General features: G+C 41.2%; 1 long non-coding RNA gene across 1 annotated transcript; it reads right to left on the reverse strand.

Moving 5' to 3' along the window:
• Positions 1–17: 17 nt before the first annotated feature.
• LOC128842079 (uncharacterized) lies at positions 18–8579 on the reverse strand. Its single transcript, XR_008445935.1, has 2 exons — positions 7985–8579; positions 18–1914 (listed from the first exon to the last, which is right to left on the reverse strand). It is a non-coding gene; the product is annotated as an uncharacterized LOC128842079 (long non-coding RNA).
• Positions 8580–9190: the final 611 nt, after the last annotated feature.

A 9190-nucleotide genomic window follows, 5' to 3' on the forward strand; every position in this document is an offset into this window, starting at 1 on the left:
ATAAGACACCTTGAAGCTTGAAATTATAAAATTATTTATTAAAATCAACCATAGTAACATTCACATTACACACAGAAAATTAAGATAACGAAGGATAATATTAAAATAAAAATGACGAATAACATTAAAAATAATCCTAATGAGAAGGATGAACCTGGTGCGCTGCTATCAATTTATTAATGTTCGGCTCTATTTTTGTCAGCAGCATTCTTAAATCACCGCGATTAGCTATTTTCAGTCGGTTTCTTTTTTTAGTTAACAGATTTGTGACCGCACTGAACCCACGTTCCACTAAATATGACGAAGGAAATGCAATTAAAAACTTTTGTACTATAGCCCATAATCCAGGATAAAGTGTAGGTATCTGCTTTTGCAGCCAAAATTGTTGGTAGCTGTCTTTGAATTTAAATTTAAATTCCTCATTTGTTGTTACTTCTATCAGTTCTTCTTGTAATTTTGGAGATTCTTCTGTGTTTGTACTTGAAAAAGGGTCCAAAACCCAATCGGGTATGTTCATTTTAAGAATATCTTCAAATGGTTGATTGAAGTCAGAATGGAGAGCCTCCAAGTGCTGACAGTAGGTAAGCAAGTCTTCATCATGTTTTTCTACTGTTGATAAATTTGGAAACTGGCTGAATTCTCCTTGTCCTAAATTTCATTTGTACAGAAGAAGTTTTGCCACAAACACGGAAATAAGTTTTTGTTTTGATTAAATTCAGCTCATCGCCTTGGAGCTGTAAATTTGTTTGTTTAAATTTATTAAATAAGTCTGTCAAATAAGCTATGTCATTTTTGGAATCAATCAAGTTGACTCGTAAAGCATCATCTTTGTTTTCTAGGAACTCTAGCACTGAGTCAAAGAGTTTATAAAACCAGTCCAAACAGGCACCTTTTGATAGCCAACGAACTTCTGTATGAAGCAGCAAGCGATTGAATTCTTCATCGTTTTCAATACAAAGTTGTCCAAACAATCTGTCATTCAGTGAATTGCTTCTGGTTTTGTTGATTGTTTTAATGACATAATACAATGACCTATGTAGGGGTTCACTCAGATTTTTGGCAACTAAATGTTCACGATGAATGACACAGTGTACAGCGAATACATTCGGAACCGCTTTTTTTAAATATGCAAGAAAACCCCTCTAGCGCCCTATCATCGCTGGAGCACCATCAGTAGCAACTGACAAGATATTACTCAGGGGGGATTTCTTTTTCTTTAAAAAAAACTCTTCCAATGCATGAAATATCGATTCTCCTTTAGTATCAGTTTGCAAATTTTTAACAAATAATAATTCTTGGCAATTTTTTTCTTCTTTTATGAATCGCATGTATGCTAAAAGTAAGGCTTCATTTCCTGGCAAAGTTGACTCATCAAGCTGTATAGAGAACTGGGATGTTTTTAAATACTCACATAATGAGTCTTCAACATCTTGAGCCATTTCATCAATTCTTCTTTGCACTGTATTATTGCTCAAAGAAATTTTCTTGGTAATATCAGACGCTGGCTTGTGTAGTATAGTGCGTATTACCTCACTTATAGCCGGTAGAATTAGTTCTACACCAATAGTATGCGGTTTTCCCGATTTAGCAATCAGTAACGAAATGTTGTAAGAAGCACGCAACCCATCGTCATCTTATTTGGATGCTATTGAAAAGAGTTTTGCCAATGTCGGCTGTCTCAAAAATTTTTCTTTAAATGCTTGAAAATAAGATAAATCCTTATCTTTCTTATCAGCATGAACTTTTGTCAAATGTTCTTGTAGTCTTGAAGGTTCATAGCTTCATTTGATAAAACTTTTTGGCAAATCAGGCACATTGGTAATGTTTTGTTTGTAGGCGACTGAATAAAGCCATAGTTCAAATATTCAATACTATATTGTCTACATTTTTTCTTGGGTTCAGCCATGATATTATCTGTAAAAGAAATAAAATTTATGTGTTTATCATAATGGGGTATAAAATTATCAAGATATATAACAATTTATATAATTGAAAAAGTGCAATTTCTCTCGCCGGAACCAACATTTTTTGCAATAGTTGTGTTGTTAGAATATCGCCCACGACATCAGGTATACAGTGGTTTTTGCATAAGACGGCAAAAGACAATCAAACTAAAATACTAATGAAACTAATAAACTGGGTTTTGTTCTTTGCTCAGCATTAGATATATGTATTTGATATTGAATTGTCAAATATCAAACTAAATTTATCAAGAAATAATTAATTTAAAAAATAATCAATATGCAATTAAAAATCAGTTAATAGTTTTACTTTAGTTTGCCCTTATTTAAATAATTGTTCCTTATTAACACATGCCTTATTTACCAATTAATACAGATGATTCGATAAATATAAATAAATGTTAATAGTTAACAGTTTTTTTACGATTTCATTCCCCTGTTTTCGTTAATATTGTAATAAAAAATATGACAAATATATTGACTGTACACTTCAAATAGTACTGTACCGACACAAGCCTGCTACGATTTTATTATTAGTAAGCACTAGAGACACAGAAACGTACGGTAGATATGTAAGAAAATGTATAAAAATACTCACGTGTAAATTGCTGTTTTATTGAAACAACAATAATACAATTTGCTTTGTATGTGATCCATAATCCGTAAAGATTGAAGGTATCGAATATGAATAAATATTTTTAAATACTTATTGCACTATTGTTAACTGCTTTTTACACAATTCAGAAACAATCTAAATTAGATTTCATACATGTCGCCTATTTATAGTATCGTATTGTAAACAAGTCATTACACGCACATATTCCTTGCTGGACTTCCCGACAATGCGCGACATGCTTGCCTGCCAACACTTGCTTGTTAAGAGCTGTTGGCGGACTTGACACCTGATCGGTTATAATTTGTGAATTTATTTGGAAAATAAAATAATCACTACAACTTTAACTCTGTTACACAACAGACGAAACATGTATGAATGGTTTTTCAAAATTTTCTTATATTCTCTTCTTACTTTATGCTTCCACCGCCCCCTTATTTTTATTCAACGCCCCCCACTTGCACCCGAGGCTACTACTGCCCCCCTGGATCGTTCCAGTGCCCCCCAGGGGGCGGTATCGCCCACTTCGGGAACCTCTGATCTAGATTAATCGATGTACTCACTGGAAGACCCCTGGTTGAGAATCACTGCTCTAAGTTTCAGAGTAACAGCCGTGTTAGTCTGTATCCGCAAAAAGAAGAACAGGAGTACTTGTGGCACCTTAGAGACTAACAAATTTATTAGAGCATAAGCTTTCGTGGACTACAGCCCAGTCCACGAAAGCTTATGCTCTAATAAATTTGTTAGTCTCTAAGGTGCCACAAGTACTCCTGTTCTTCTTCTTACTGCTCTAAGTGACTCTCTCTCACCCACACTTTTTTTTCTCTCTCTTGTGGGAGAGGGAATGGTGAGTTTGTTTGTACTACATCTTCCTTCCCTGGCTTGTTTAGTTGTGCAGATGATTTTGTAAGTTAATAATTGTTACAATTTCTTTATTGTTATTATTACAATTATAACATATTAAGGGAACTACTGAATTCTAAAGTCGAGTTCAGTATAGAGTCAGACTTTCATATTAACAAGTTGGTATTTTCATTAGCTACCATGTTAATGTTACTTTTACTTTTAACATGGCTTGATTTTTATAATTGTTTTTATATTAGCTGCTGTTGTTCCTAACAAAATCATCATGTACTTATTTCAATATTATACAGTTGGCTGACATGGTGTTTCTAAATATTAATTACAGATATTCAAAATTGAAGATCCTAGCTAGGTTAAAACCTCTTAGGCTGACTGCAGTTATAATACTTCTGTTATTATTGTGAATGTGTAATTCTCCATACTAATTTTCCTTATTTGTCTGCCAGTTTCCTTCCTTGTACAGCACACGTTCATTCTGGTCACATTATGACTCCCATGCTAGATGCTTTGCTGCATTGGCTTCATGTCAATGACCACTATCTTTACTTTGCCAACAGTGAATTATCTTTGTCACCAGTTATTTCACTTCTCCCACAAACAGTTCAGTACTTTGCCACTGTGCCACATGTAACCCTATGGGTGTTGAACTTACTCCTCTGAATAATCACTAAAGGTACTATTGTATCTGACTTAAAACCCCTCCCTCAGGCCCACTTCTAACATGATGTCTATTGAATACTGCTACCTGGTAACACTTAAATAGCTGGGAACTGATATGTCTAGCAGTGATCATGACTTTCTTAACCTCTGTGCTAAAAAGCTAGTAACACAGCTATTTTGTGTAAATTAAAAAAAATATTTGTACTAGTTACCATGTCATCCTCCCCTTTTTAAATCCACCTCTCTGTTTTGTTTTGTCTTTTTACTATGACCTGGATTCTACAAAGACTAATGCATGTGCTTAATTTTAACCACGATTAGTGCTACTGAAGTCCCCACTATGAGAAAGCAATCTGAGTGTAACTGATGCTGCCTGAATATGCAGACAGCCTGAAACTATGAATCAGAAGTACAAACTGCTCCATACTTATACTGTGTGGTTAACTCTAAAACACAAAGCTCTGTGGGGACTCCCAAGTCCCCTGACACTACCCCATCCAGGTACTATGACCCTGTTTACTCCTGGGTTTTTAGTAACCTGCACCACTCTACACTAGGAGTTTGCACTGTTGCCGAAAAATCACTGTTGCTACAGTGGTGGCTAAAACTGTCACTGAAGACAAGCCCTGTGTGCGTGGGTGGCCCTTTCTCTTGCCAGTCCATCCTGGCTCTTCTGAGTCCATGTCAGTAGTGCACTCTACACACACACACACACAAAACACATCTGAAGACAGAGAGCACAGATCTGGGGAGGTCTTAGTCTCCTCAGTCTCTAATGGTGTGGCCTCCACCAGCTCAGCTGATGCGTATGGTATATAGATAACTCCTTCCATAACCACTCAAAGCAGGGGCACTGGAGTATTGCAGGCTGGGCCAGAGACACAGGGGTGTGTTTAGAGTCACACATGTTGGGATTCCCTCCATGACCTCTTTGTACTCGGCTTTCCAAGAACTGAGTTTGACTCAAGACTTTGTCATTCAGGTATCTTTATTTGACACAGAGCAATGCTACAGTGCATTGATCAGACTCAAGCACAGGAGATGGATAAAGGTACATCACAGATCCAAAGTTACACAGAAACAAGTCCATCGATACCAGACAAACTACTGTGGAACATCAGAGGACAAAAGACTTTGCTGATTGCTCTTCTCTCACCCTTGTGAAGAGGAGACATCCAAATGAATTCCTCCCAACAGCTGAACTTGCAACTTAAAGCAGAAGGGGGGAAGGAATAAAAGGTCCTAACAAGGAGAAACTGTATATTTTATGCTGCTTGAACTCTGAGGGGCAAAGATTACTAAGCATAAGATCCCCAGTGCTTGGCCTGGGTTAGCCCTGAAGGACATATAGAGCTTGTTTATTGTGTCAGCTTCTATTACTTTTTGAAACTTAAGATAGAAACTCATTTGTGTGCATATACATTTACCTGCTTTAACCTTGTAAATAACTCATTTCCTTTTCCTAGTTAATAATCTTTAGATAGTTTATTATAGGATTGGCCACAAGCATTGTCTTTGGTGTGAGATCTGAGATACAACTGACCTGGAGTAAGTGACTGGTCCTTTGGGACTGGGAGTAACCTGAATAAAATATTGCTGTGATCTTTGGTGTAAGGGCCCATCTATCACAGAGGTATGCTTACCTGGATGGCAAGATAGATTGGAGTATCCAAGGGGACTGTCTGTGACTCCATGGTAAGATTGTTACAGTGACCCAGAAGTTCACATTTGTTACTGGGTTAGTGAACTCTTTTATAGAACATACCCCAAACTGGTTGGATCTGCACTGCTTTTTGACAGTTTGCCCAGAGGCTGGAACTCTTGGTCATGAGTCACTCCAGCCAGTGTGACAGGATGCTAGTGGGCAGCTGGAAGAGATGGACTGAGACAGGCTCTGTCCTGGCGGGAGAAAGCCACATTGGAGTGGAGCTAGCTCCTGTGGGGGTTTCTGGGGTAAGGGGCTCAGGGAAGCAGCCCTAGGGCTGTAGCTCCAAGAAAGGAGCAGAGCTGACTGAGACTGGGAAATGGTCAGGAGCAGGAGTGCCAAAGGCTCCTGGGAGGGGTGGGCCCTGAGGCTAAGGAATGAGTTAAGACTGTTTTTGTGTTGTTTGCTAACCTCTGTTAAGGAAATAAACCTCCTTGCAAAAGACATGGCAGCACATGCTTTGGAGTGGGGGAGAAGCCAGCCCTGATGACAATGACCCTTGACAAACTGGAGAATTGGTCTGAATTCAACAAGATGAAATTCAGTAAGTAAAGTATTTTGCACTTCTCTTTAGGAAGGACAAATTAAACGCACAACTACAACATGGGCGGGGAGGAAATGGCTCAGTGGTAATACTGCTGAAAAGGTTGTGGGGGTTATAGTGGTTCACAAATTAAATGAGAGTCACCAATGTAATGCAGCTGTGAAAAAGCCTAATATTCTGGGGGTGTATTTACAGGAGTGTCATATGTAAGACATGGGAAGTAACTGTCCTGCTCTCCTTGGCATTGGTGAGGCCTCAACTGGAGCAGAGTGTCCAATTCTGGGTGTCACACTTTAGGATAGATTTGGACAAACTGGAGAGAGTCCAGAGGAGAGCAACAAAAATCATAAAATGTTTAGAAAACCTGACCTATAAAGAAAGGTTAAAAAAACTGGGGCATATTTAGTTTTGAGAAAAGAAGACTGAGGGGGGACTTGTTATCAACTTTGACTATGTGAAGGGCTGGTATGAAAAAATCTGAATAGTTGTTCTCCATATCTATTGACAAGAAGAAGAAATGAAAAACCCACAAAAATTTTGAATTAAAAACTAATGTTGCAATACAAACAGGAAGTGCTATACCAGAAATACAATGAGATGTGACTGCTGAAGCTGAGCAACTATTCGGATTTTAAATTGTTAGTTATTAAAAGTATTAGTTAAATAGCAGTGACATCCATTTGCACAATGTTCATGAAGATAAATGAGGAAGGGCTAAGAGTAATAACATTTTGAAAAGTATATAATTTACAGTGGATTACAAGAAAAAGCCAGTGCAGTTCAGGAAATTAGCCATTCACAAATTTTCTTAACTGCAGTTCTATGAGGCTATATACAGACATATAAACTAATAAGGGATTCTTCCAAACACTGACAATTATAATATTTGGAGGGTGTGTGGGGGTGTATGTAAAATATTTAACGGACTCAAGTCTCCTTTACCAGCTCAGTACATTATATCGGACAGGAAAGTGCTGCCTTGTCCAGGCAGTGGGATGCACTCTGCCTTTAAGAGCACAGCCCTGGGAAGCCGGGGCTAAGATCTACGTCCTGCGAGGGAGGGCAAAAAAACCCTTGCCCCCCCTTATGTGCAGCCACTGCAGATGCTCACCCCATCTGTGTTAACTTCGGTACCCTCTGCGCAGCCTGATCCTGATGATTGGCCCCCCGCCGCTGTCTCGCAGTGCCCCACCACAACTCCAACCCCTCAGCCCCCTTCTCCTGCCTCCAGCTGTTTGCCTCTCCTGTGCATTCAGTTGGGTCTCTGCACAGTCTGTCTGTCCCCTCCCAGCAGGAACAGACTGGCACCCCAAGGCAGGGCAGAGCCAGGGGTCGGGCAGCGACTTGAGCCGCTGTTACTGAGCATGCTCAGTCCCTACAAGCCGCTCCGGACCGGCACAGCGGCAAAGTCTGACTGGCTCAGTTTGTAGCATAAAACTGTCGGTGGCACCAGAGAACCGGGAATGGAGGCGGGACTTCCAGGGGCTAGGCTCCAGAGAGGCCGGCCGCCGGGAAGCGGGAGGACTTCCGGGGAAAGGTTCCTCCTCCTCCCGGAAAGAGGAACGAACAGGAAATGAGAGGAGGAGGACTTCCGGCGCCCAGGCTAAAGGAGGGAGCAGGAGGACTACGGAACCTACCGGAAGGAAGTACATCGCCTACCGGGCCAAGGGAGTCTCCTGGAGGACTTCCTGGTATGATGCGTCATCAGAAGAGGAGACTAAGTGTCAGCGCCGGGAAGCGAGGCGTAGGTCTGCCGGAGAGCGCCGGACCCTGGAGGGTTTGGAGTTCGGCTCCCAAAATGGAACCATAGAGGCTCATGGGGCTGAGGGAGCGGCCTGACCCATAGAGATCGATTGTGCTCAGGGGGCGGGAATGGGGCTCATCCGGAACGAGGGAGAACGGGAAGGAGAACGCTTCCAGCTGCCTCTGCGTGAGGGTAACAGGGGGAGGGGATCGGAGCAGTGTCCTGACTCCCGTGATGCTCCGCGGGGCGGGGTTTTGGGACAGAGCGTGACCCCGGAACTTCCCCTGCCACAACACTGATTATCAAGGCCCTTCCCGTCCCCATGACAACCCAGCATGGGTGCCTACGTCTGAGCCAAAGAGCCACGAGGGGATTTCGTCTTCAGCCCGTGCCCTCGAACTGTCTGTCCTGTTTGTACAGCACCTAGCACAGCTGGGGCAACTGCGTGCGATGGTAAAACAAGCAACAGCGAAAGGTGTCTCTGACGAGCAGAGTGTTTGCTATTGAATGTGCGAGCGATTCTGGGTGAATTGCTACCTGCCTGAAGGAAGGATCCCATCTCACCCCAAGTCAAGGGTGAGAGTTGGGAATTTCCTACTAGTAAGGGGAGCCCCCACCACACAGGTAGGAAAAGGACCCTGCTTGGAGTCAGTGCCCTTGGCCTTGTTGCACAGAGAACACATCCCATCCATGAAAACATGTTGCTTTACTGCCTTTTGCAGTTCCCATAGAGGCAGTAGTTACCACACATGTCATAGGACATCTTTACAGATGGGAAAGGGCCTACAATAGGGAAACCAGAACTTAATTTGTGTCAGGGCTGAACCCCAGCACCTCTAGGTTTGGCAGTTCAGAGCCCCAGCACCTCTGGGCTTGCTGCATCAATTATGAATGTAAAACAATTGTTTGAGCCCTGACATCTTTTTCATTACAAATTAAGCACAGAGGAAACCATTATATTTTAGTAAATTCATGTTTCTTTCTTGTGAGCCCTACAAAGCCAGCTGGAACCTCTTTCAGCTTTGTGCATTGTCAACAATACTGCTAATTAAGTTCTAGGTTAAAAAAAAAAAAAACCCACCACATTTTGCTCATTGAC

Source organism: Malaclemys terrapin, chromosome 8 (genome assembly GCF_027887155.1).
Source record: "Malaclemys terrapin pileata isolate rMalTer1 chromosome 8, rMalTer1.hap1, whole genome shotgun sequence".
NCBI classification, from domain to species: domain Eukaryota; kingdom Metazoa; phylum Chordata; order Testudines; family Emydidae; genus Malaclemys; species Malaclemys terrapin.